Source organism: Mirounga leonina, unplaced genomic scaffold, assembly GCF_011800145.1.
Source record: "Mirounga leonina isolate KUSES-001 unplaced genomic scaffold, KU_Mleo_1.0 Mir_151, whole genome shotgun sequence".
In the NCBI taxonomy this organism is placed as follows: domain Eukaryota; kingdom Metazoa; phylum Chordata; class Mammalia; order Carnivora; family Phocidae; genus Mirounga; species Mirounga leonina.
The window spans coordinates 88740291-88763378 of NW_023270377.1; positions in this window are offsets into that span (position 1 = coordinate 88740291).

Here is a 23088-nt window from a genome sequence, read left to right on the forward strand (position 1 = left end):
ATGGGGATTTTTTATGTTCAAACTCCAAAGCAGAGGTAGAGATGACATGAAATTACTAGGAGTGAAGGCACTTTAAATACTTTGAGGACACTTTGATTACTTTGCCTTGATTTCTGTTCTGCTTAGCTATGAATACAAATGGTCCCAAAACCTAGGGGCTTAAAATGACAATAATTTTGCTCTTATCTCTCATGGTTATGAGGGTTAATGGATATCTGTGGAAAGATTCTCACTTGGTATCTGTCATCCAGGGATATTCAGATGATAGCTATGGCTGGAGTTATTCAAAGCTCCTTACTTACATATCTAGTACCTGGCCTGGAATAGTTGGCAACAGGTCAGCAACTCTCTCTCTGTGTAGCCTCTCCTACCTAACAAGTAGGAGCTTCTCCACAGTATGCAGGTTAGTCAGGGTACTCACACTCTTCACATGGCATCTGCCTTCTACTATAGTGTGCATTCCAAGAGAGCCAGGCAGAGCTCCCACTTCTCTTAGAGCCTAGGCTGGGAACTGGTTTGGCATCACATTTGAGATATTGTTCAAAGCAGTCACAGACCAGCCATATTTAAGATAATTGAGGACTAGATTCCACCTGTTGAGAGGAGAATGGTTAGCACATACAGGGAAGGAAGGAATTGATGGCCGCCATTTTGTAGACAAGCTGCTATAACTACCATGTTCTGGGATATTTTCTGGAAACAGCAAGAAGGAAGTTACTTCGTACCCACCTAAAAGGTACAGAGGACTGCTGACAGCTCATTGGCCCATTCTTCAATACTTCCTTTCACATTCTTTTTACTTCAGAGAAATGGATGGAAGTTTTCAAAACCAAGAAGATTGAGTTGTATAATGTGGTGAAGAGTTGCATATATTGCAGATTTTAAAATAATGCAATTTTTGGTGGGGTTTGGGGAAGTTTTTTGTTTGCTTATTGATTTTTTTTTTAAAGATTTTATTTATTTATTTGAGAGAGAGAGACTGAGAGAGAGAGCATATGAGAGGGGGGAGGGTTGGGAGGGTCAGAGGGAGAAGCAGACTCCCTGCCGAGCAGGGAGCCCGATGTGGGACTCGATCCAGGGACTCCAGGATCATGACTTGAGCCGAAGGCAGTCGCTTAACCAACTGAGCCACCCCGGTGCCCAACTTATTGATTTTTCACCTACCAAATTAGAAAAAAATTAAAAAGCATATTCAATATTGAAAGTGTGATATGAACGATATAGTTTCATATTTTATAGTTGGGAATATAATATCAGCAATATGACAATGTAACAATGAGTGTAAAGAATATAAAGTGCCAATTTCCTTTGTCACAATAACTCCTGTTTTGGGAAATCTATCCCTAGCTAGTTACTTGGTAAGTATGGAGACGAACAAAAAAAAGCAGTATATAAGAATGTATATTGTTGCATAATTATTTATAATTGCAACAGTTTAGAATAATTTAAGTACCCAACCATGAAAATATGGATAATAACCTTGGTACACCAACTTAATAGATCTTATTTAGTCATATAAAAATGTGTTTATAAATAATTTGTAATATGGAAATAATTTTGCTTTCATTTTGAAAAATGAAAAGAAAACAAGATACAAAATCATACAGAGAGAGCATAATCACAAGTATGCAATACAAAAGAAAAGCTATACTGAGGAAAAAAGAACTAGAAACAAAACCATCAAAAGATCAACAATGTTTAGACAGCTAGATGCTTGAATTATGAGTAAATCATTTTCTTTTTCTGGCCTTTATTTCCAAATTTCTTAATGGCACTTGATATTAACCAGAAGGCTGAGAAGGTTTTGTGTGTTTGTTTGTTTGTTTTTGAAGGGACAATGTGAAATTTTACCTTCCTCTCTACCAGGCACCACAGATAGGGATATGGGAGAGCTGATGTTGGTAAGAATTCTCACCCTTTGCCAGCTTCTGCCAGTTTTCCCAGGATTCCTATCTGCAGGCTCTGGAGTGAGTGATCCCATCCTGGTCACCAGAAAACATAGAGGAAGAAAAATAACTTTCCCTCCACCCTGAATGGTGAGGGCTTGGCTGAGACCCCTTTTCTCCAGGACACTTCATAAATCGATAAGCTTATCTAAGTTGAAACTGTTCCACTGTGACCACTGTAAGTCAAGATTATCTTTAGTAAGGCTAACGTGCTTGTTCAGCCTTAAAAGAACATTCTGTTCACCTGAGGCTTCACACTGGATAGACCCAGTCCAGCTTAAATCAGACCCGGTGGACCCACTCCATTTCCAAGTCCAACACCATCCAACACTAGCCAGTTTCTGGACCCAGTCTGGAAAAAGAAATGTTCAAATAAAATCTGGAAGCTCATAACACAAGAGCTGTGGAGGTGGGGTCTGCGAGGGATGGACCCATCCCCACAAGAAAGCAGCAAGCTCGTGGGGCTCCGCAGGCACCTTTCCCTGGTTGATTGTCGCTGCTGGGGGCCCCTGGGGCTCGCTTTTGGTTTCCTCTTCGGACACCAGAACTATTAAAAAAGAAACTGAGGCATTTATTTTTTTTTAAGATTTTATTTATTTACCAGAGAGAGAGCACAAGCAGGGGAAACAGTAGGCAGAGGAAGAGGCAGGCTCCCCACTGAGCAAGGAGCCCAAAGCGGGACTCGATCCGAGGACCCCAGTATCATGACCTGAGCCCAAAGTCGATGCTTAACCGACTGAGCCACCCAGGCACCCTTAAACTGAGACATTTTAAACATGTTAAGTTTATTTGAGCACAAATCAATTCAAATCAAGCAGTGCCAAACCAGAAGTAGTTAGGAACCTAAATTTTTGAAATGACAAATATCATTCATGTTCTTTAAAGAAGGAGTGCCGCCTTTCTCCCCTTACCTTGATTATCATGTAATCAGGCAGCCTCCAAGAAGACAGAACCTTGGTGAATGGAAAGAGATAGTTTTCTCTAATCACTCCAACTGGGAAAAAAAAAAATCCAGATGAAGATGTCGGGGCACTTGACCCAATGGGAAGTGGAGTCTCTCTTTCTGTATTGGGCCTACACCAAACAGTTTATATTGAAGTATAAAGTCATTGTGAAGAAACTCCAGGCATTTGCTAAAAGTTCAAAGGCTCTGAGGAAAAGGAGACAGGTGGGCTTTAAATCATCAAAACACTATTTCATAGGCTGATAGCAAATCATAAATGAGCCCAGAGTCTGAAAATTTTGCTGCTTTATAGACCTTGGCTATAGTTTGAGCAGAACTTAGATGAATTTCTGCTGAAAGTTCAGACTCTAAAATGTTTATGAACATGCTCCAATTCAATTCAACAAGCGTTTATTAGATGGCATGAAAACATTTTGTAAACCTGACGTGCTAGACAGGCATGAGGAATATATCATAAACCCTCCCTGTGGGTGCAGCTCTGCCCAAGCAACCACAGTGGGCAAGGGTCATCCAGAGAAACAGGAGTGTCCCTGGTAGCACTATGTCCCCATAACCTAGTGCAACCAAACATGGCAGTGGTGTGTTTTCACCCCTCTGAGAAAGGGGTGTAGAAATAGTATAAGCATAACACATTGTGCCTTTAGTTGTGAAAAGCAATGCATTTGGCCTTATCCCAAAAGAAGGTGATATTTTCTGCTTAAAGAAGAGAAACAGAGATTCAGTCCCATGTTTTCACAACCAGGATTAAAGCTTCTCTTGTTTTCTTTAGTACCTTAAAATGGAGTAAAGCTAGGCTTTCTGCAATTTGCCATCTCAATTTTCTAATGACAAATTATGGGCTAAATTATAACACATAGGCTCTTGGCAGGAGATGTTCCAGCTCCTACAGCAGGCATTTAATTGTTGTACCCATCAATGTTTGAGTGTAGGTGGGGGTGACTGGTGGCCGTTGTCCATAGGGACACAGTCCCATTCATTCCGACAGAGAGGAGCAGATGTTACACCCAAGACCCCTGGTACTTTGTAGGGCCCAGTACAAAATAAAATGTAGGACCTCTTGTTTTAAGAAAGTGTTAAGAATTTCAAGATGAGATGAGCATTAAATGAAACATTGGGCCCTTCTGATCATGGAACCCTTCTCGGCATGAGACCCTTTTGAGTCAGGGACCTCTGTGACAGCATAAGTCACATGCTCATGAAGGTGGCCCTCATGGCATCTATTCTTCCAGCTCTGCATCCCATATTCCTTCTTCTTTGGATTCTCTAATAAGAGGCTCACTTTATATCCACATCCTCGGCTAGCCCTCAGCACATTTATAACTAGTAATTTTTGTTTCCAGCTCTCTTCTCCCTCTTGCACCCCTTCCTGTGACTCCCAGAAGTCGGTGATTCTTTGCTTTCACCTGATTGCTCAGACTCTTTCTTGATGACATCCCACCCAGGCCAGACTCTCCAGAGAAGATTCCTACTTAGGATAACCTTTTTTTCCTTGAAATTTGGCCAAATTGTACTCCATTTTTTTACATTAGAAAAGAAAGTTGATAATACCAATGAAGATGTCTCCTGGAGTATATATACATATATATATATATATGTATATATCCCAGATCACAGAATGTACAGAACTTAATGTGAGTCGACAAAGATGGCAGAATTGCTGGTTCCCCCAAAGGTGAATTGGAAGGATTCTGAGACCCCCATAAAGCAAATCTTTGTTTGTTTGATTATTCAAGAGATCTCTTAATCTATCTTTATTTTTAAAAAATTTTTCTCTTTCTTCCTTGTCTAGTTTGTGTGCTTTTCATTACTCTGTCTTCCAGATCGCTGATACATTCTTCTGCATCCTCTAATCTATTGTTGATTCCCTGTAGTATATTTTTTGTTTTGGTTATTGTATTTTTTCAACTCTAGTTGGTTCTGTTTAATATTTTCTATCTGTTTATTGAAGGCCTCTGAGATCTTCCATTCTTTTCTCTAGCTTAGTGAGTGTCTTTACAATCATTACTTTAAATTCTTTATGAGGTGTATTGTTTCTTTCTGTTTCATTTAGTTCTTTTTCTGAGGTTTTCTCTCCTTCTTTCTTTTGGAGTATATTCCTCTGTCTCCTCATTTTGCTTGACTTTCTGTGTTTGTTTCTGTGGATTAGATGAAATAGCTACTTCTCCTAAAGTTGAAAGAGTGGTCTTGTGTATAGTGCCCCATATGGAGACTGTGTGTCCTTGGTGACTTTTGCTGACTGGCTAGAGCTGTGGCTGTACATACTAGTTACTAATTTATAGAAAGAACAAAGAAAAATAATAATAAAATAAAAAATAAAATAGTAAAATAAGAGAAGAAAAGAAAAAAGAAAAAGAAAAAAATAGAGAAAAAGAAAGAGCAAAACCAAAAGAAAAAAAATAAAAACAAAAGAAGATAAGACAAAATTTTAAACAGTTAAAAAAAAAAAAAAAACAACCCACAAAACCATGGATCGTTTTCTGTGACCTAGCGCCATAGGGAGGCTGGTGTGGGCTTGTGGACCCTCAGCTGGTTGAAGTCACAAGCTCACTGTGAGCCAGATCCTGCTCCAGCCTGGCCTTTTAGGGTGGAGGGGGAGAGAATGTTCCCACAGTTTTTCTGCCCTTTAAAACCATGGCTTTTTTTCTGTGCCCCAATGTGACTGGGGCTGATGCGAACACGATGACTCTAGGCTCACTGAGGTTGCAAGTTCCCTGTGACTACCAAATCCACTAGTTATGGTGCCTGGATATGGTGTTGGGACCCTCCACTTACAGTGTCTGAACCTGCCCCTTATGGCTTCCAGACCCTGCTCTTGTCTGGGCTTTTAAGGTAGAGGTGGGGGAGCCTTACCGCACTGTTACGGCATTTCCTCGGCCCTTTAAAACTGCAACCATTTTTCTGTGTCCCAGCACCACCGGGGCTCATGTGAACTTGCAGATCATGGGCTTGCTGAGGTCGCCAGCTTTCTGTGATGATCTGACCCACCTGGCATCAGGATCCACTAATTATGGGGTCTGAACTTGACTTTATGGCAGCCAAATTCTGCTCCAATCTGAGCTTTTGAGGTGGAGGGAGAGAGAGGGCTCCTATAGTTCCTCAGCCCTTTTAAACCATGGCTTTTTTTCTGTGTCCGCATGTGACTAGGTCTGATATGGACTGTGGAGCCTGGGCTCACTAAAGTCACAAGTTCACTGAGACAACTGGATCTGCCTATTATGGCTTCTAGACCCTGCTCCAGTCTAGGCTTGTGAGGTGGGGTGGGAACATAAACCCTGTTGATCTCCAGTACCTCTGACCAGGAGAGATTTCCCGCAGCTCCTCTGCCACTTGGCAGAGTTCTAGTGTTGTCTCTTCTATATGTTAACTGCTCTTTTAAACTGCGGCACTTTTTTTATGTGTCCAAGGATAAGAAACTGTTCCTGGTCCCTCAGTATTATCCCTCCCCACTGCCCTTTCCAGTGTGTTTGTGTTGGGGGGGGCTTTGTTACCATGTCTCCATCCATTTTTCTTGCTATTCTCTTGCCATTGTCCCTATGGTTGTTCAGTAGCTGTTCAGTCAGGCCTCAGTTCTTCTTCAGGAGGAATTGTTCTGTTAAGAGGTATAATTTGGTGTGCTCTGTGGAGTCGGTAAGTTCAGGGTCTTCTTACGTCCCCATCTTGAACTGGACCATCTGAGATGGTGTTTTACCAGGTGCGTCATTCACTAGGGAAGGCCCTTGAGATTACGCTTAAGGAAGAAAAGAAAAGGAAGAAGGATAGGACAGAAAGAGAAACAAAGCTGCAATCCAGGCAAAATGTCAACTTTAGCCAATCCCATGGGGTCTCCGGGACTAGAACTCCCAGTCAGAGAAATCCCAAGTAGGAGCATAAAGGTCAGACATTTAAACTCTGTCATCTATCAGTCATTGAGTGTGTGCAATCCTAGTAAGGGATGGCTCTTTTCAACTGAGACAATCCCTAAAGAAGCTAACATTTGCTTCCACTACACCAGATTCTAAAACATTGAAATACTCTTTCTGGGTCTAGTGTGACCAACCACTGTACTGCTACCTGGGCCACCCCAGCATCCTCCAGCCTCCAAAAATGATCTAACCTTATGACTAGTGTCTGTTCTGACTGATCAGTGCTCATGCCATACCAGCTGTTAAACATTTTGTTTTTGCTTTTTAATAAATCCTTTTGTGGGTTTTTAAAAAAATGTATTTTAATTCCAGTTAGTTAGCATACAGTGTTAGATCCGTTTCAGATATATAATATAGCAATCTAACACCTCCATACATCACCCTGTGCTCATCACAAATGCACTCTTAAATCTCTAGTCTCCATTTAGTGATTTGAATATCACCTCTAGACCAATAAGAATATCAGCTGAGATTGAAAGGTAAGACCATGATAAGGGAAGCTAAGATTTGTATGTCAGGCTTAACTTAAATTTACTCTGATTGCCTTTAGGGTGCTGAAAGGAATCCTATGTATAAATATGTTAACTAAAAGTAAAATTTATTAGAAATTAGCATTCTGGATAAATTAGAGAAGAGAATCTGAGAGACAAATAAGAAATATAAAATGAGGAGGGAGGTGAGCAACTGGAAATGCATTGAATCTGAAATGTGTTAAATTCAAATTGTGGGGAATCCAAGTTTACCAGTTCAATTTTAGATGATGAACTCCAGATTTAATTATCTTTCTTCAGTTACAATTCATTGATTACATAAAATGCTCTGCATTTCTGTCTTAATTAGAAAGATCGCTTAATTTAATTTGGGCCTGCTGACCAAAAGACGACTGACGGCTATTTGAATTCACAGTGCACAGTGACAACCAGGTTATAGAGATTTTCTCTAGAGTGTTACAAGATGGATTCATTAAACAACATTCAAAACATTTTGTTAAACAAGAATTTCTGAATCACAGCCAATTTTAAAATTTATGTAAAATATTTCAGAAGATTTACAAGGTCAAATTGACATTTTGTGATTAACTCTGGAGCTGAGGTTAGAAACCATTTATCACTATGAGGTTAACTTATTCCTGTGAAAGAAACATTTAGGAAGAGCAGGTTGGAGAGGAACACTGGACAAAAAGCCCTAAACGCTTTATTGTCTCATTGGCGGACCCCATCACCTCAACTGTGCTATTTATTTATTTTCATAATCAACAGAGACCCTCCATAAATAATGGAGAAATATGGAGCCTGGAACACCATAAAGCATTATTTTTCAGTGGTGCTCAGTGAGCTTTAGGAAATATGCAAGATGCTTAGGGTAGTTACAGAGGAACAAGAGATGCTGTGCAGGGGGTCCCTGACCTCTCCTTCAAATAGACCTGGTCCCCTGTATTTATTTTTTAGAGAGACTTCTTACAAAATATTTACCTAAAAGAAAGTAAAATAGATTCCATGCTTTAAAAAAGTTTTCAGACAATTTAAGTAGCTTAAATTATAACTAGCATAAAAAATTACATGTCATTTTAAGACAACTAAATATATGTCAGTTGGATGAATTGAGAATTCATAAATTGATCATTTATGGCAATGTAATCCTAAATCATGATGACATTGCCCTTTTCACTATGTGGGGGAAAAAAATAGGTCAACACAGAAAAGTTCTGACTAGTCAAGGTTTAAGAGAGTGACCCAATTTCAAGGTAACTTTGCATACAGTTTGATACTTACAAGTGATTCTGATTAAAGCAGGTGAGATGAGCCCTTATTTATTGTTAGTAAAGAGTCACATCCGTATAGTTGGTTTAAATAAAATTTAATGACATGTCAACATATCTAAGACAAGAAATATTTTTACATTGCTGAGAGTAACCTTTCAATTCAATCTGAATTAATTATACATACATATAGGCTAACAGTTAATAGAAAAAATATATAGCTAAATAATATAATCGTACGGGAAAAAATCAGAATTACCTGGTATTAACAGCCATAATAAGTCAAGAAGCCTTAAATTGAAGAATAGGAAAAAGAACATTTGATCATAATAATGTTTGTTATTTAGAAAATATCTGTTGAGTATAACACAGAAGAAAATTAAACCCAGCAGCAAAGTTAAACTGTGTGGACTTCAAATGTCAAACTGCTTGAGATTTGAGATGATTATCCTTTGCTTCAAAGTATTTTTCTTTAACATTTAGTCAAGAAGGTGTTGTCTGCAAGGAACATTTCACAAGGAAAACAACAGTTAAATTTATTCTTAAAGAACAATTTCAATTCCTTAAAAACAAAAATTATCACACTTTACCTGAAACTGGCCATGACTTCCGTTCTAACAATCAGCTTGTAGGATAAATAAGCCCCAGAGAAGCAAGTGCAATGATAACCATGGAGATGTGCACAGCAAAATGCAGAATAGGGAACATGCTATTCAGCCTGGACTTGTCAGCAAATAAACTGCAAGGAGAAAGAAAGAGGAAGGGGACCCTGTAGACTAAGAGATTTGAGAAACATTGCAATGAATTACAATGTACATTTCTTATTTGGATCCTCATTTAAAAACCTGGACAAAATTTAGACAATGGGGGAATCTAAATACAGCATAGGATAAGATTCTTAAATGTTAGAGATACATACTAAAATATTTATGAAAAATTATAAGATTTCATAAATTTCCCTCAAAATAATCTTGCAGAAAGAATGGGTATTGCTGTAAATGAAACAAGACTGGTTATGTGTTAACAATTATTGATACTGAGTGATGGGCACATGGGGTTTATTGTGCTATCCCTCTGCTTTTGTGTTTGAAATTTTCCATAACAAAAAGTTACCAATAAAATGAAATAATAAGACAAATAATATTTATCAATGTAAAACTAAAATGATTGAAATTTGTACATAGTAGAAGGAGATTCTACATGTCTTATAAGCAGTGGAACCAGTCTTAACTCTGTCTTGATTCCCACTGGTCAGCTGTGCATCAGCTTCATATCCTATGGCTTCCTTGGCTAAGCATGCAAAGTAAGCAGGACATGGGAAATTGACATCAGATTTAGATCTTCCCGTCAATGAAGTAAGCAGTTAAAAGTATGTTACAGACAGACACACAATATTTCCTGAGAGTTCTCTAAACTGGCCTGCCAAGGGACCCCACTACCTACATTACTATCCTCAAACTCAATCCATGCCTTGGCTCACTTTTTTCTCTTGTCCCCTCACTGTCTGACCTGCTTCTCCCCCTCCCACTCCCCCTGCTTGTGTTCTCTCTCTCACTGTCTCTCTCCCTGTCAAATAAATAAAATCTTTAAAAATAAACAAACAAACAAACAAACTTGGAAAGATAAGCCCAAATGACACCATAAAAATACTCTTAAAAACTATACTATCAGGTGTGGCAGAAAATACATTTTCCCTTTCTTCTTTCCAACAAAACTTTTATATACTTAATTAAAAATCTTCACCTTTCCAGACTCTCTCACAAGAGGGTTGGCCATATGACATAGTCGTGGCCAAAGAAATTTAAGTGGAAGATTTTGAAAGGGGCTTCTGGGAATATTCTTTCAAAAAGAACCAACTAATTGTGTTCTTTCCTTTCCCATTTTCCTGTATGGATCGCAGCATGATACCTGGTGCTGCAACTGCTATACTGCAACCATGGGAGCAATAGCCACATGCTAAAGATGACAGAGCAGGAATAAGAAAGGAACCTCATTCCTTAAACAACTGGCCAGCCATGAACTACCTACCCCTCAGGCCTTATGACATGAGAAAAATGATCCCTATTTTATTAAACTACTACAATGAGATTTCTGCTCTATAGGGCTAAAAACAATCCCTAAATGATGTATCAGCCTTCTGAATGGCCAAAATGTGAAAAACATTATTCTTCTTATTAAATTCTTGGGGAAAAACAGCAAAGTCAAAAAATTAAATCTACAATGTTTTGTAAGTATAAATCAGATTGTAGTAAAGTAAAAACTGCTGTCGTAAAAATTTCTCGCTCTGCTTGATCTCAGTTACAGGGTCCTCAACCAGATCCCTGGGAATTACAGACATCTTTTCTACCAGTAATATTCCATGTGCCCATGATTCAGATTAACAATCTTTTATTGAGAACACACTATATCCTCACCTTTTATTTGGGCTAGAAGTGAGAATCGGTGTGAAATGTAAGCTTCTAACATGAGAACTCATACTTTCATTGGAAAGAGAAACATGCAAATGTACTGATTTAAAATAAACAATGTATTACAGCATCCTGTTAACCACATTGTAACATAAAAGGCCAGAATAAGGCAGCACCACCACTAGACCATATCCTGCCTCTATGCAAATTAGAAAATCGTGCCTCTTACATGGAACATCTTACTTCTATCTGATATGTATTACACAAATATACAAGGATGATAAACAAAATATATGATGTCATTAGCTCCCCTGGAGATATGCAGTGTACAACCTCACAGGGATCTGCCCAGTGCAGAATAAGGAGAAATCACTGTGGGCTGAAGAAGTCAGAGATGACACATACGGGAATAGTTTTGAGTTGAGTCCTCCATAGATTAGTAAGGCAAAATAGAGGAAGAGGCAAATTTTGTGTTTTATGGATTTTATTTTTTTTTTTAAGATTTTATTTATTTATTTGACAGAGAGACACAGCGAGAGAGGGAACACAAGCAGGGGAGGTGGGAGATGGAAAAGCAGGCTTCCAGCAGAGCAGGGAGCCCGATGCGGGGCTCGATCCCAGGACTCTGGGATCATGACCTGAGCAGAAGGCAGACGCTTAACAACTGAGCCACCCAGGCACCCCTATTTTATGGATTTTAAACCCTATTAAAATCATTATTTTAAGGAAGAGTATCTATCCACAGGAAACAGTAAACCATAGCTCCACCACTGATCCCTGTATCCTGCTAAGTCTGGAAAAGTGAAGAACTGTTTAATTTTGCTATTAGAAATCCACGGATACCCAATTTCCCATGCCATAAATGAATTCACTCACAGAGTGGCAGTAAACCAAACTTCAAAGAGCTTTTTATGGTCTTGAGAATGACACATTTGCAGAGGAATGAACATCTGTAGTGGGAGCAGAGTAGCGATTACGCATCTTGTGATACTCCACATGCAGCTGTGAATATCTGCGTGGCCACTGGTCAGTCTTCAGCTCTCCTGGCTGAGACATCCACCCAAGCCAGGGTTTTGTTTAGTTTTGTTCTAAAGAATATAGTTTTTAACCCCCTCCTGAACAAGACTATCACAAAGCAGAGGGTCTTGGTTTAATGGCTCTTTCCAGTAAAATGCTCACTTGAGTGCTCTGGAAAATGCCCTTCTGAATATTCCTATGGCTCTTTTCAAATAAAAAAAAAATGGGAATTATCTCATCCTTGGGTGTAATCAGGTGAAAATTCATTTCTAGATAGCTGAAGTCAAAGGTACTGAGCTTGATAGAGCATCCAGTCACCTGCGAAGTTTTCAAAGCAAAATAACTCAGCCCATCTCACTCCTTTCTTCCCTGTATGGAACCAAGAGGCTGTAATTTTTTTAATAAGTTCTGTACATGATTCAGGTATTAGCGAGGTAATGGATGATAGATCGGTTAACCTTTTCAAGGAAGCAAACCACCTAGTTATCCCGGTTCACATTTACTTTTCTATATGACAGTGTTTCCCAATCTTTTTTGGGCCATGTCACTTATTGAGAATAACCATATTTCTAAAGCACACTGGATAAATTGATGAGGTTGTCACAGCCAGAGGCAAAATATCTGGGGGCCTTGACATTGCAGTCTCTGGCCAGTCCCCCAAAGGCTTAGAAAAATCAGGAACTTATACGCCTGGTCCCAGGCTTACCTATAACCCATTCAAGGAGGAAGAAGAAATCACATGACGGCTATTTGTAATTTAGAAAAAGAAAGAAAGGAGCCAGGACATTGAGGTCCAATTAGTTTTCCTTTTCTCCTCAAACCCAGGAATGGCTCTAATCCTCTTTAAGTGGTAAGAAAAAAAAATGTATACCTAATCATGCTCTGCCTATACTATGATGTTTAGAAAATATCTAAGTTCCATTCCCTCTGATTTTGAGTATATAAACCCAATTCCCAGTGAAACTTGGCTATTGAAAATCAAAAGCATTGATTTTAGACTATTATGTAGATGTGGACTTTAAAACTTTAAAAACTCTACTTTGAAACTCAAAGACTAAGGAGGCTGCTTTGTTCTGGATGGAATCCACCTTCAACTTCCCTGGACAATACATTTCAGCTTCAAGGCAAATGCCTCAACGTAGAATACAGTGGGAAAATTTATTACACATTGTATTATGTATTCATTTATTAGGTGAAGAGGTGATATTTCAATAGGATACAAACCAGAAGGTTACATATATTAGAGGAGAATAATATGGGAAGGGTTCTTGGAAGTCCTTAATTGAAGTGATTTTCCTACAAGGTAAAAAATATTTGGGGAGATATTAATCTGATATTTACTTATAAATATTCCTTATATTACTTTTCATTTCAGCAATGGGTTCCATATGCACAAGACACAGTAATGCTCTATTAATTTAACCATTGTCAACGAACAAGAATTCATGTATATGAATTTTCCAGACAACTACAGCCTACCTCCTAAAGATGTGATTCTAATATTCTTCTTTATTATTTAACTTAAAATTTTTTTCTACCAAATATAAAAGCAAGACATGTTCACTGTGGGATAGCTAGGGGGAAGAATTGAATCATATAATATAGTATAAAACAAGAAAAAAATACATAAAATCTCACTACTTAAATATTAATAACACTTTAGATATATCCTGGATTCTTTTTTTTTTTTTAGATTTCTATTTATTTATTTGAGAGAGAGACAGAGATAGAAACAGAGATAGCAAGAGAGAGAGCACAGGAGCTGGGAGGACAGGGAGAGACAGGCTTCCCGCTGAGCAAGGAGTCCAATGTGGGACTCAATCCCAGGACCCTGGGATCATGACCTGAACGGAAGGCAGATGCTTAACTGACTGAGCCACCCAGGTGCCCCTACTTTAGATATATCCTTTAGACATTTTTACACACATGGATATTCATGCATAGAGTATTAAAAAAAATTTTAAGTATTATTTAATATCGATGATGTTTGGTAACCTGCTTTTTGTATTAAAAATATAATGGATGGGGTGCCTGGGGGGCTCAGTCAGTTAAGTGTCTGCCTTTGGCTCAGGTCATGATCCTGGAGTCCTGGGATCCAGTCTTGTGTTGGGCTCCCTGCTCAGCGGAGAGTCTGCTTCTCCCTCTCCTCCACACTTGTGTCTCTCTAGCTATCTCTGTCACTATCTCTCTCTCTCTCTCTCTCAAATAAAAAAATAAAATACTTTTAAAAAAAGAAAATATGTTAAAACTCATCAATTTTTAACTACAGTGAGCTCAGTTCAAAATCTATGCATGATAATTCCAACATTTGAATTATACATCAAGCCTTTTCTAAAGCTTGTTATTTCGGCTGGTTCTTTTCTCAGCTTTATTGAAATATAATTGACATATAATATTGTGTAAATTTAATGTGTACAATGTGATGATCTGATACATGTTTATATTATGAAATGTTTACCACAATAAGGTTAGTTAGCACATCTTTCACTCTACATAATTACCATTTTGTTCTTGCGGTTGTTATGGTGAGAACATTTAAGTTCTATTCTTATAATAACTTTCAAGTGTGGGCACCTGGATGGCTCAGTTGGTTAAGCGACTGCCTTCAGCTCAGGTCATGATCCCAGAGTCCCAGGATCGAATCCTACATCAGGCTCCCTGCTCAGTAGGGAGTCTGCTCCTCCCTCTGACCCTACCCCCTCTTGTGCTCTCGCTCTCTCTCAAATAAATAATAGATAAATAAATAAATAACTTTCAAGTGTATGATACAATATTGCTAGCTATAGTCACAATGGTGTAAGTTAGATCCCAGGAACTTAATGAACTCATAACTCAAAATTTGTATCCTTTGACCAACATCTCCCCATTTCTCCCACCTCTCAGACTCTGGCAGCCACCACTCTACTCTGTTTCTAAGAGTTTGATATTTTTAAATTCCACATATAAGTGAGATCATACAGTATTTGTCTTTTTCTGACTTATTTCACTTAGCATAATTCCCTCAAGTCCCATCCATGTTGTCACAAATAGCAGAGTAATATTGCATTGGGTATATGTGTGTGTGTGTGTACCACACTTTATTTATTCCTTTATCTCTCAATGAACATTAGGTTGTTTTCATGTCTTGACTATTGTGAATAATATTGCAATGCACATGGAAGTGCAAATATCTCTTCAATATAGTGATTTAATTTCCTTTGGATATATACATAGAAGTGAGATTACTGGATCACATAGTAGTTCTATTTTTAATTGTTTGAAGAAACTCCACAATGTGTTTCATGTTAGGTATACATTCCCACCATCAGTATACCAGGGTTCTCTTTTCTCCATATCCTCACTAGCATTTGTTATCCTGTGTTTTTGATAATAGCCTTCCTAACAGGTGTGAGGTGATGTGTCACTGTGGTTTTAATTTGTATTTCCCTGATGATTTGTGTTTTATGTACTTGTTGCCATTTATATTTCTTCTTTGGAGATATATTTACACAAATCTTCTGACCATTTTTATTTTTTTATTATGTTATGTCAATCACCATACATTACATCATTAGTTTTTGATGTAGTGTTCCGTGATTCATTGTTCGTGCATAACACCCAGTGCTCCATGCAGTAAGTGCCCTTTTTAATACCCATCACTGGGCTAATCCATCCCCCCACTTCCTCCCCTCCAGAACCCCCAGTTTGTTTCTCAGAGTCCATAGTCTTTCATGGTTCGTCTCCCCCTCCGATTTTCCCCCACTTCATTCTTCCCCTCCTGCTATCGTCTTCTTCTTCTTCTTCTTCTTTTTTTTAACATATACTGTATTATTTGTTTCAGAGGTACAGGTCTGCGATTCAACAGTCTTACACAATTCACAGTGCTCACCATAGCACATACCCTCCCCAATGTCTAAATCAGGTTAGGTTTTTTTGCTATTAAGCTCTATGATTTCTTTATGTATTTTGGATATTAACCTTTTATCAAATATGTGGTTTGTAAATATTTTCTCTCATTCCATGTGTTGCTTTTTCATTTTATTGATTGCTTCTTTTGCTCTGCAGAAGCTTTTTAGTTTAATGTAGTACCACTTTTTGATTTTTGCTTCTATTGCTTATGTTTTTAGTGTCATATCCAAAAATCATTGCCAAGACAAATGTCAAGGGCCTCACTGCCTATTTTTTCTTCTAGGAGTTTTACAGTTTCAGATCTGTGTTTAAGTCCTTAATCCATTTCAAGTTAATTTTGTTGAGTGGTGTAATATAGGGGTCCAATCTTATTCTTTTGAATGCAAATATCCAGTTTCCCATTTCTCAAGATTGATTTGGAGATTCGGGGTCTCTTGTATTCCCATATAAATTTTGGGATTGTTTTTTTCTATGTCTGTGAAAAAGTGCCATTGGAATTTTGATAAGTATTGCATTGAATCTATAGATTTGGGTAATGTGGACATTTTAACAATATTAACTCTTTCTACCCATGAACAGGGAACAACTTTCCATTTATTTATGTCTTCAATTTCTTTCATGAATATGTTATAGTTTTCAGTATATAATCTTTCATTTCCTTGGATATATTTATTTCTCTATATTTTACTGTCTTTAATGCTATTGTAAATGGAATTGTTTTCCTAATTTTTTTCCAGATAAGTTCATTACTAGTATATAGCAACACATCCAGTATTTGTACATTGATTTTATATCCTAAAACTTTACTGAATTTGTTTATTGGTTCTAAAAGGTTTTTTGTGGAGTCTTTAGGATTTTCCATGTACAAGATTATGTTACCAGCAAACAGACACAATTTTACTTCCTTCTTTCTGGTATAGATGCACTTTTTTTTTTTTTTTTGCCTAATTGCTCTGGTTAGGACTTCAAGGACTGTGTTGAATAGGAGTGGTAATTATGGGCACCCTTGCCCATAATCAGGGCACCATGATCTTGGAAAGTTTTTCAAGCTTTCACTGTTGAGTACAATGTTAGCTGTAGGTTTGTCATATATGGCTCTATTACATTGAGAAATATCCCTTTCATATGCAATTTTTGAGAGTTTTTATCATGAAAGGTTGTTGAATTTTTCAAAGCTTTTCTGTATCTATTAAGATGATCATATTTTTTGTCTTTCATTCTATGAAAGATACATCTCACTTGATCATTGTATATGATCTTGTTAATGTGCTGTTGAATTTGGATGGTTTTCTGGCTATTTTGTAGTTCCTTTGTTCCCTCTTTCTCTCTTGCTCCTTCTTTGTGAATTCGTGATTTTCCATAGTCGTAGACTTTGATTCCCTTCTCTTCATCTTATCTGTATGCACTCTAGGTTTTTGTTTTGTGGTTATCCTGAGGCTTACTTGAAACGTTATCTACAGTCTATTTTTAAGCTGATAGCAACTTAACTTCTGTTACATCAAATAACTCTACCCTTTTACCCTCCCATATATTGTATGTTTTTGATACCATAATTTACCTATTTTATACTGTGTATCCATTAACAAATTATTGTATCTATGGCTATTTTTACTACTTTTGTCCTTTAACCTTTATACTAGAGTTAAGCAGTTAATACACCACCATATCACAGTATTAGAATATTCTGAATCTGGAATATATTTGCCTGTCCCAGCGGGTTGTATATTTCCATATGTGTTCAAGTTACTAGTTAGCATCCTTTCACTTTAGCTTGAAGAACTCCTTTCAAGTATTGTTTGTAGGTCAGGTCTAGTGGTGATGAATTCCCTCAGCTTTTGTTTGTCTGGGAAAGTCTTTCTCTCATTTGCATGTCTGAAGGACAACTTTGCTGGAAAAAGTATTCTTGGAGGATTTTTTCTTTCTTTTCAGCACTTGAATATATCATCCCACACATTCCTGGCCTACAAGCTTTCTGCTGAGAAATCCACTGACAGCCTTATAGGGCACCCTTTGTATGAGTTTTTTGGGTTTTTTTTTGTTTTTTTCTCTTGCTGCTTTAAAAATTATCTACTTTTTATTTTTGTAATGTTTTTATTTAAATTCAATTTAGTTAACATATACTGTGTTAGTTTCAGGGGTAGAATTTAGTGATTCATCAGTTGCATATAACACCCAGTGCTCATTACATCAAGTGCCCTCCTTAATACCCATCACCCAATTACCCCTTCCCCCCCCACCTCCCCTCCAGCAACCCTGAGTTTGTTTCCTATAGTTAAGAGTCTCTTATGGTTTGCCTCCTCCTCTGTTTTTATCTTATTTTATTATTCCTTCTTCCCCAATGTTTATCCATTTTGTTTCTTAAATTCCACATTTGAGTGAAATCATATGGTATTTGTCTTTCTCTGACTGACTTATTTTGCTTAGCATAACACCCTCTAGTTCCATCCACACCATTGCAAATGGCAAGATTTCATTCTTTTTGATGGCTGGGTACTATTCCATTGTGTATATATACCACATCTTCTCTATCCATCCATTCATCTGTCGATGGATGTGTGGGCTCCTTCCATAATTTGGCTATTGTTGATAATGCTGCTATAAACATTGGGGTACATGTGCCCCTTCAAATCACTATGTTTGTATCCTTTGGATAAATACCTAGTAGTGCAATTGCTGGACCATAAGGTAGTTCTATTTTTAATTTTTTGAGGAAATTCCATACTGTTTTCCAGAGTCTATTTCTGATTTTAGTCAGTTTTATCATAATGTATCTTGGAGTTCATTTTGGATTGAAATTATGGGGTGACTTATTAGCTTCCCGAACTTAGATGTTCAAGTTTCTCCCCAAGTTCTTAGACATTGTTTCTTTAAGTAAGATTTCTCTTTTCTCTTTCTGGGGCTCCAATGATACATAGATTGTTTTTCTTGATGGTGTCTATAAATCCCATAAGCTTTTTCCCCTTTTTATTCTTTTTCCTTTTTGTTCCTGTGACTGGATAATTTCAAATAATCTGTCTTCGAGCTGACTGACTCTTTCTTCTGTTTGGTCCAGTCTATTATTGAAACTCTATTAAATTTATAATTCATTCATTATATTTAGCTACAAAATTTGTTAGGTCTTTCTTATGTTTTCTATCTCTTTGTTGAACTTCTTGTGTTGTTTTTGTATTGTTTTCCTTATTTTATTAAACTTATCCATGTTCCTTTGCAGCTCTCTGAGCATCTTTAAACAATTACGGTGAATTCCTTGTTGGGCAATTCCTGAATCTCCATTACTCTGGGGTCAGTTAATGGAGTTTACTGTGTTCCTTTGGTGGTGTGATGTTTCCCTGATTTGTTATGAACCCTGTAGCTTGTGTAGGTGTCTGCATATTTGAAGAAACGGTCACCTTTTCCTGACTTTATGGATGGACTTCAGTAAGGAAAGGCCTTCTACCTGTAGGTGGGGGCATGCTGGAACAAGCTGTGACCCAGGATCTACTGATGTGGGACATTAAGTGCAAGGATGTGTGGTGGCTCTGGGTCTGGGATGGGGGACATGGTGTCTCATCAGCTCAGGCTGCTGGGGTCCACAGCATCGATAACTGCATGGTCCTTGGTAGCACGTGAGGGTGGGGGGTGGGGAGTGCACAGTGCCTTCAAGAGCTATTGGGATCCTCAGCAGCATCTCCAGATCCAGATTGTTAGGGACCAGGGCAGACAGGGTGTTGGCTGGAGCTGGTGGTATACACACCCCCTCTGTGGGGGCTAATCACAGATGTTTGTGTGGTGGCAGGGACTGGTCACACACACACATAGTGGTGGGGGCCAGGGACAGCAGGAGGGGCCGGGGCCAAATGCAGGTATGCTGGCAGCCGCAGAGGCTCTAGCTGTAGGTGTGCACCCCTGTGGCTTCAGGGTGTCCTCACAGGTGCATACTCGGCAGTGCAAGAGGAAGGGAATCAGGCTGGGGGGTGCATGTGCACAGCTAGAGGGACTAACTGCAGGCTAGTCCAATGGTGCAGGCCAGTGAGTGGAGATAAAGCCAAATTTGGGCCCACAAGCAGTTGTGGGGCCTCAGCTGTCAGCATATACTCGCATGGCATGAGGATCTCCCCACGGGCATGCACACAGCAGTGGAAACCAATGAGGGGAGTCAGGCCAGCAGCATACAGGTGCATAGCTGGGGGGGCTGGCCCCAAATGCACACACAGCGGTGACCCACCATGGTGTATATATTGGCATCTTGCAGTCACTCAGCTGCAGAGGCCTGCCTGGCTGCCTGGGCAGATCCCAGGCACCAATTTGGGGAGGGAGGTGGGGAGAGACTCAGGTGGCTGGCATCTGTGAACACAAATACCTCTGAGGTGGAAACTGATGAACTCTGCAGGAAGTTCATGGTAGTTGTGCTGACCATCAGTTTCTTCAGTGGGTGGAAGGTGCTGGGGTCCTTCTCAGAGCTGGTCAGGAACTGTGGTCACTCCTGCTGTGTGGCTGATATAGCCCCTGCTCATCTTCCTTGTTCCCAGCTATCTCTATATATCTCAGCTCTGCTGCTTTCTGGGTGGAATAAACCTGATGTGGGTCCTTAATGAGGTGCCCTGAAAGGCTGAAGATGCTGGTCATTTACCCTGCTCTCCTTTTCCAGTCAAGAACTCCTTCTCTCTTGGTTCTCTCTTGGCACCCAGCAGTGCTGACCTGGGGGATTGGATGATGCAGACATAAGAGAGCTGCACTTCCTTCCCTTTTTGTGCAGTTATTCTCAGGGTTTTTTTGTTCCACTGTCCTGCTGAAGTTTCTTTCTTTTTTTTTTATTCTTATGTTAATCCCCATACATTACATCATTAGTTTTAGATGAAGTGTTCCATGATTCATTGTTTGTGCATAACACCCAGTGCTCCATGCAGAATGTGCCCTCCTCAATACCCACCACCAGGCTAACCCATCCTCCCACCCCCCTGCTGAAGTTTCTTAAGTGATCTACTGAGCAATTGCAGAGCTCATACATTGTTGACTTTTGTTGGGTGGGAATGGAGGCTGGGGCCTAATGTTCCACCATCTTGGTGACATCACTCTTGCTTCTGCTGATTCTTTCTCATGTTGCCTTGTTTCCTTGTGCTCCTAGTTGTCTTTGACAGTTTGCTGATTATGGTTTTTGGACAATTATTTGTGAGGGTTCCCTGGGACAAGGATTTACTTTGTCCTCTGACAATAAGATATTGTGCCTGCTTCTGCCAGGCACTGGGAAACTACCACAAGTGGCCTTTTTAATCCAAGTTCAAAGGTAGAAGTTCCTTGACCAACTCCAGCAATGTGTTTCCTATGACCACAAAATCCAGGAGGTGATTTTCATTAGTTTTTCTTCGGTTCTACTCAAAGCAGGATAGCTTTCTTTGAAGTTCAAAGTATGAGGTTAGCAATGGCTACATGGTCCAGATTTAATATTTATAAGTAAAGTATACCTAGTTAAATTTGAATTTCAGATTAACAAAGAATCACTTTTTAAGTATAAGTATTTCCCCAGATATTATATGGAGCATAATTACATTAAGATTTTTTTTTTCATTCTTTAGCTGAAATTAAAATTTAACTAGACATCCTGTATTCTGACATTCCTAATAATAAGTTTAGTTCTTGTTGTACTTATGCTGATAGTGTCCCCCCAGTCCTCAGGCTTTGACTTTTCTCCTTCTTGCCCCAAAAGGCTGCAAATAAAGTAAGGCTACAGCATGGACAAATGCCCCCAAGACAAGTGGCTTTGATGCCTGGATATGCTGCTTACATATCTAATTCAGGTTGTCTTCCCAAAACTGCTCTGGCAGCTAGCCACTATCTTTTTAGCTTATCAATATCTTTAAAGAAATGGGTTTTGTTTTTGTTGGTGGTGGTAGCTTTAACCCAATTTTTTTTTAGTTTTATTTTATTATGCCAATATTTTGTTTATGTTGCTTAAGCGTAAGTCAAGGAGGCTTGACTTGAATAGTCTAGTCCCACTTACCCAGAACACTGGGGGAACTATTTTCAGTCACTGGGGACTAAGGACTGTCTTCTAAACAAGTTCCTTAACCAACAATATGCAGTATAATTGCATATTAAGTGTGTAATAAGGGAGCTGCTCCGCAATAGGCATATATATCTTCATCTAGCAGATATTTTTTCATACGTGAAGTATAAGTAAATTGAACAAGTAAAACTAAAGCTTTCATCCCAGCTGGAATTACTTACTCCTTCCTCAGGGCCCTCAGAGTAGTATGTAACTCTAATATGGCACGTCTAGACACCTTCCCTTAGGTTACTGATTTGTATATACATGTCTGCATTTCCCTTTCAATTGAAAGCATCTTGATGGTATGGTTTTGTGTCCTCACCTTCAGAGCCCAAAGAGCCCTCGGGATGGTGACGGCTGATATGCTTTCGGTACTCAAAAGATATATGCTAAATTACATTGAATGAAAGGGAAAGTGGTAGAGATTTTATCTCAAAGCAAAAGTAAAACACTTTCTAACATTAAAAAATATAGAGATGTGAACAGGCAAAACCAAGTTGAAGACAGCCCTTATATGTGAGTATTATCTAAGATGGGCAGCAGAGCTGATAAATACTATTAACACCTCATTTTGAATCAATTTGTTAGTGGCCCAGGTGGGGACAATACTCTGAAGCGATGACACAGAGGACAGATATATGTTAATGAAGTCAGAGAAGAGGGTATGTCTGGAGCCGGGGAACTGCACCACCTGTTGGGGTGCACAGTGTGGGACCCTAGAAAACGAACTGCAAACAAGGGATGTGCTGGAAAGCAGGATGACACAGACATGCGTATGTAGAACTGGAAACAGGAACTGAAGAGAAAAACTGTATTTTCAACTGCACCTAGCATGTGTAACCATCTTCCAGCCAACTGCCTTTATAATGCTGGCTGAGTGAGGGCAGGAGAGGCAGTGCTGATAAGGGCAGGGTCCCAAGAAGCTAGATCTAACTCTCCTTCGGCTTATGTCCCCATGATAAGGAATTTGGGTCCTGGGGAGCCATTTGGTAAGTCATCAGTAAATCTCTCTGCACTCAAGGCAGTCTATCTCGCCATTCTCGATCAGGGGAGTTTGAATGTAAGCTCCTGCTTTAGGGCCTCAGAGACAAATAAAACAACAAAGTGAAAGAGAGGATTAGTGTCAGTAAAGGGCATCGCGGGCAGTGCCCAGAGCAGAGCAGCCAATCATAATCTGAT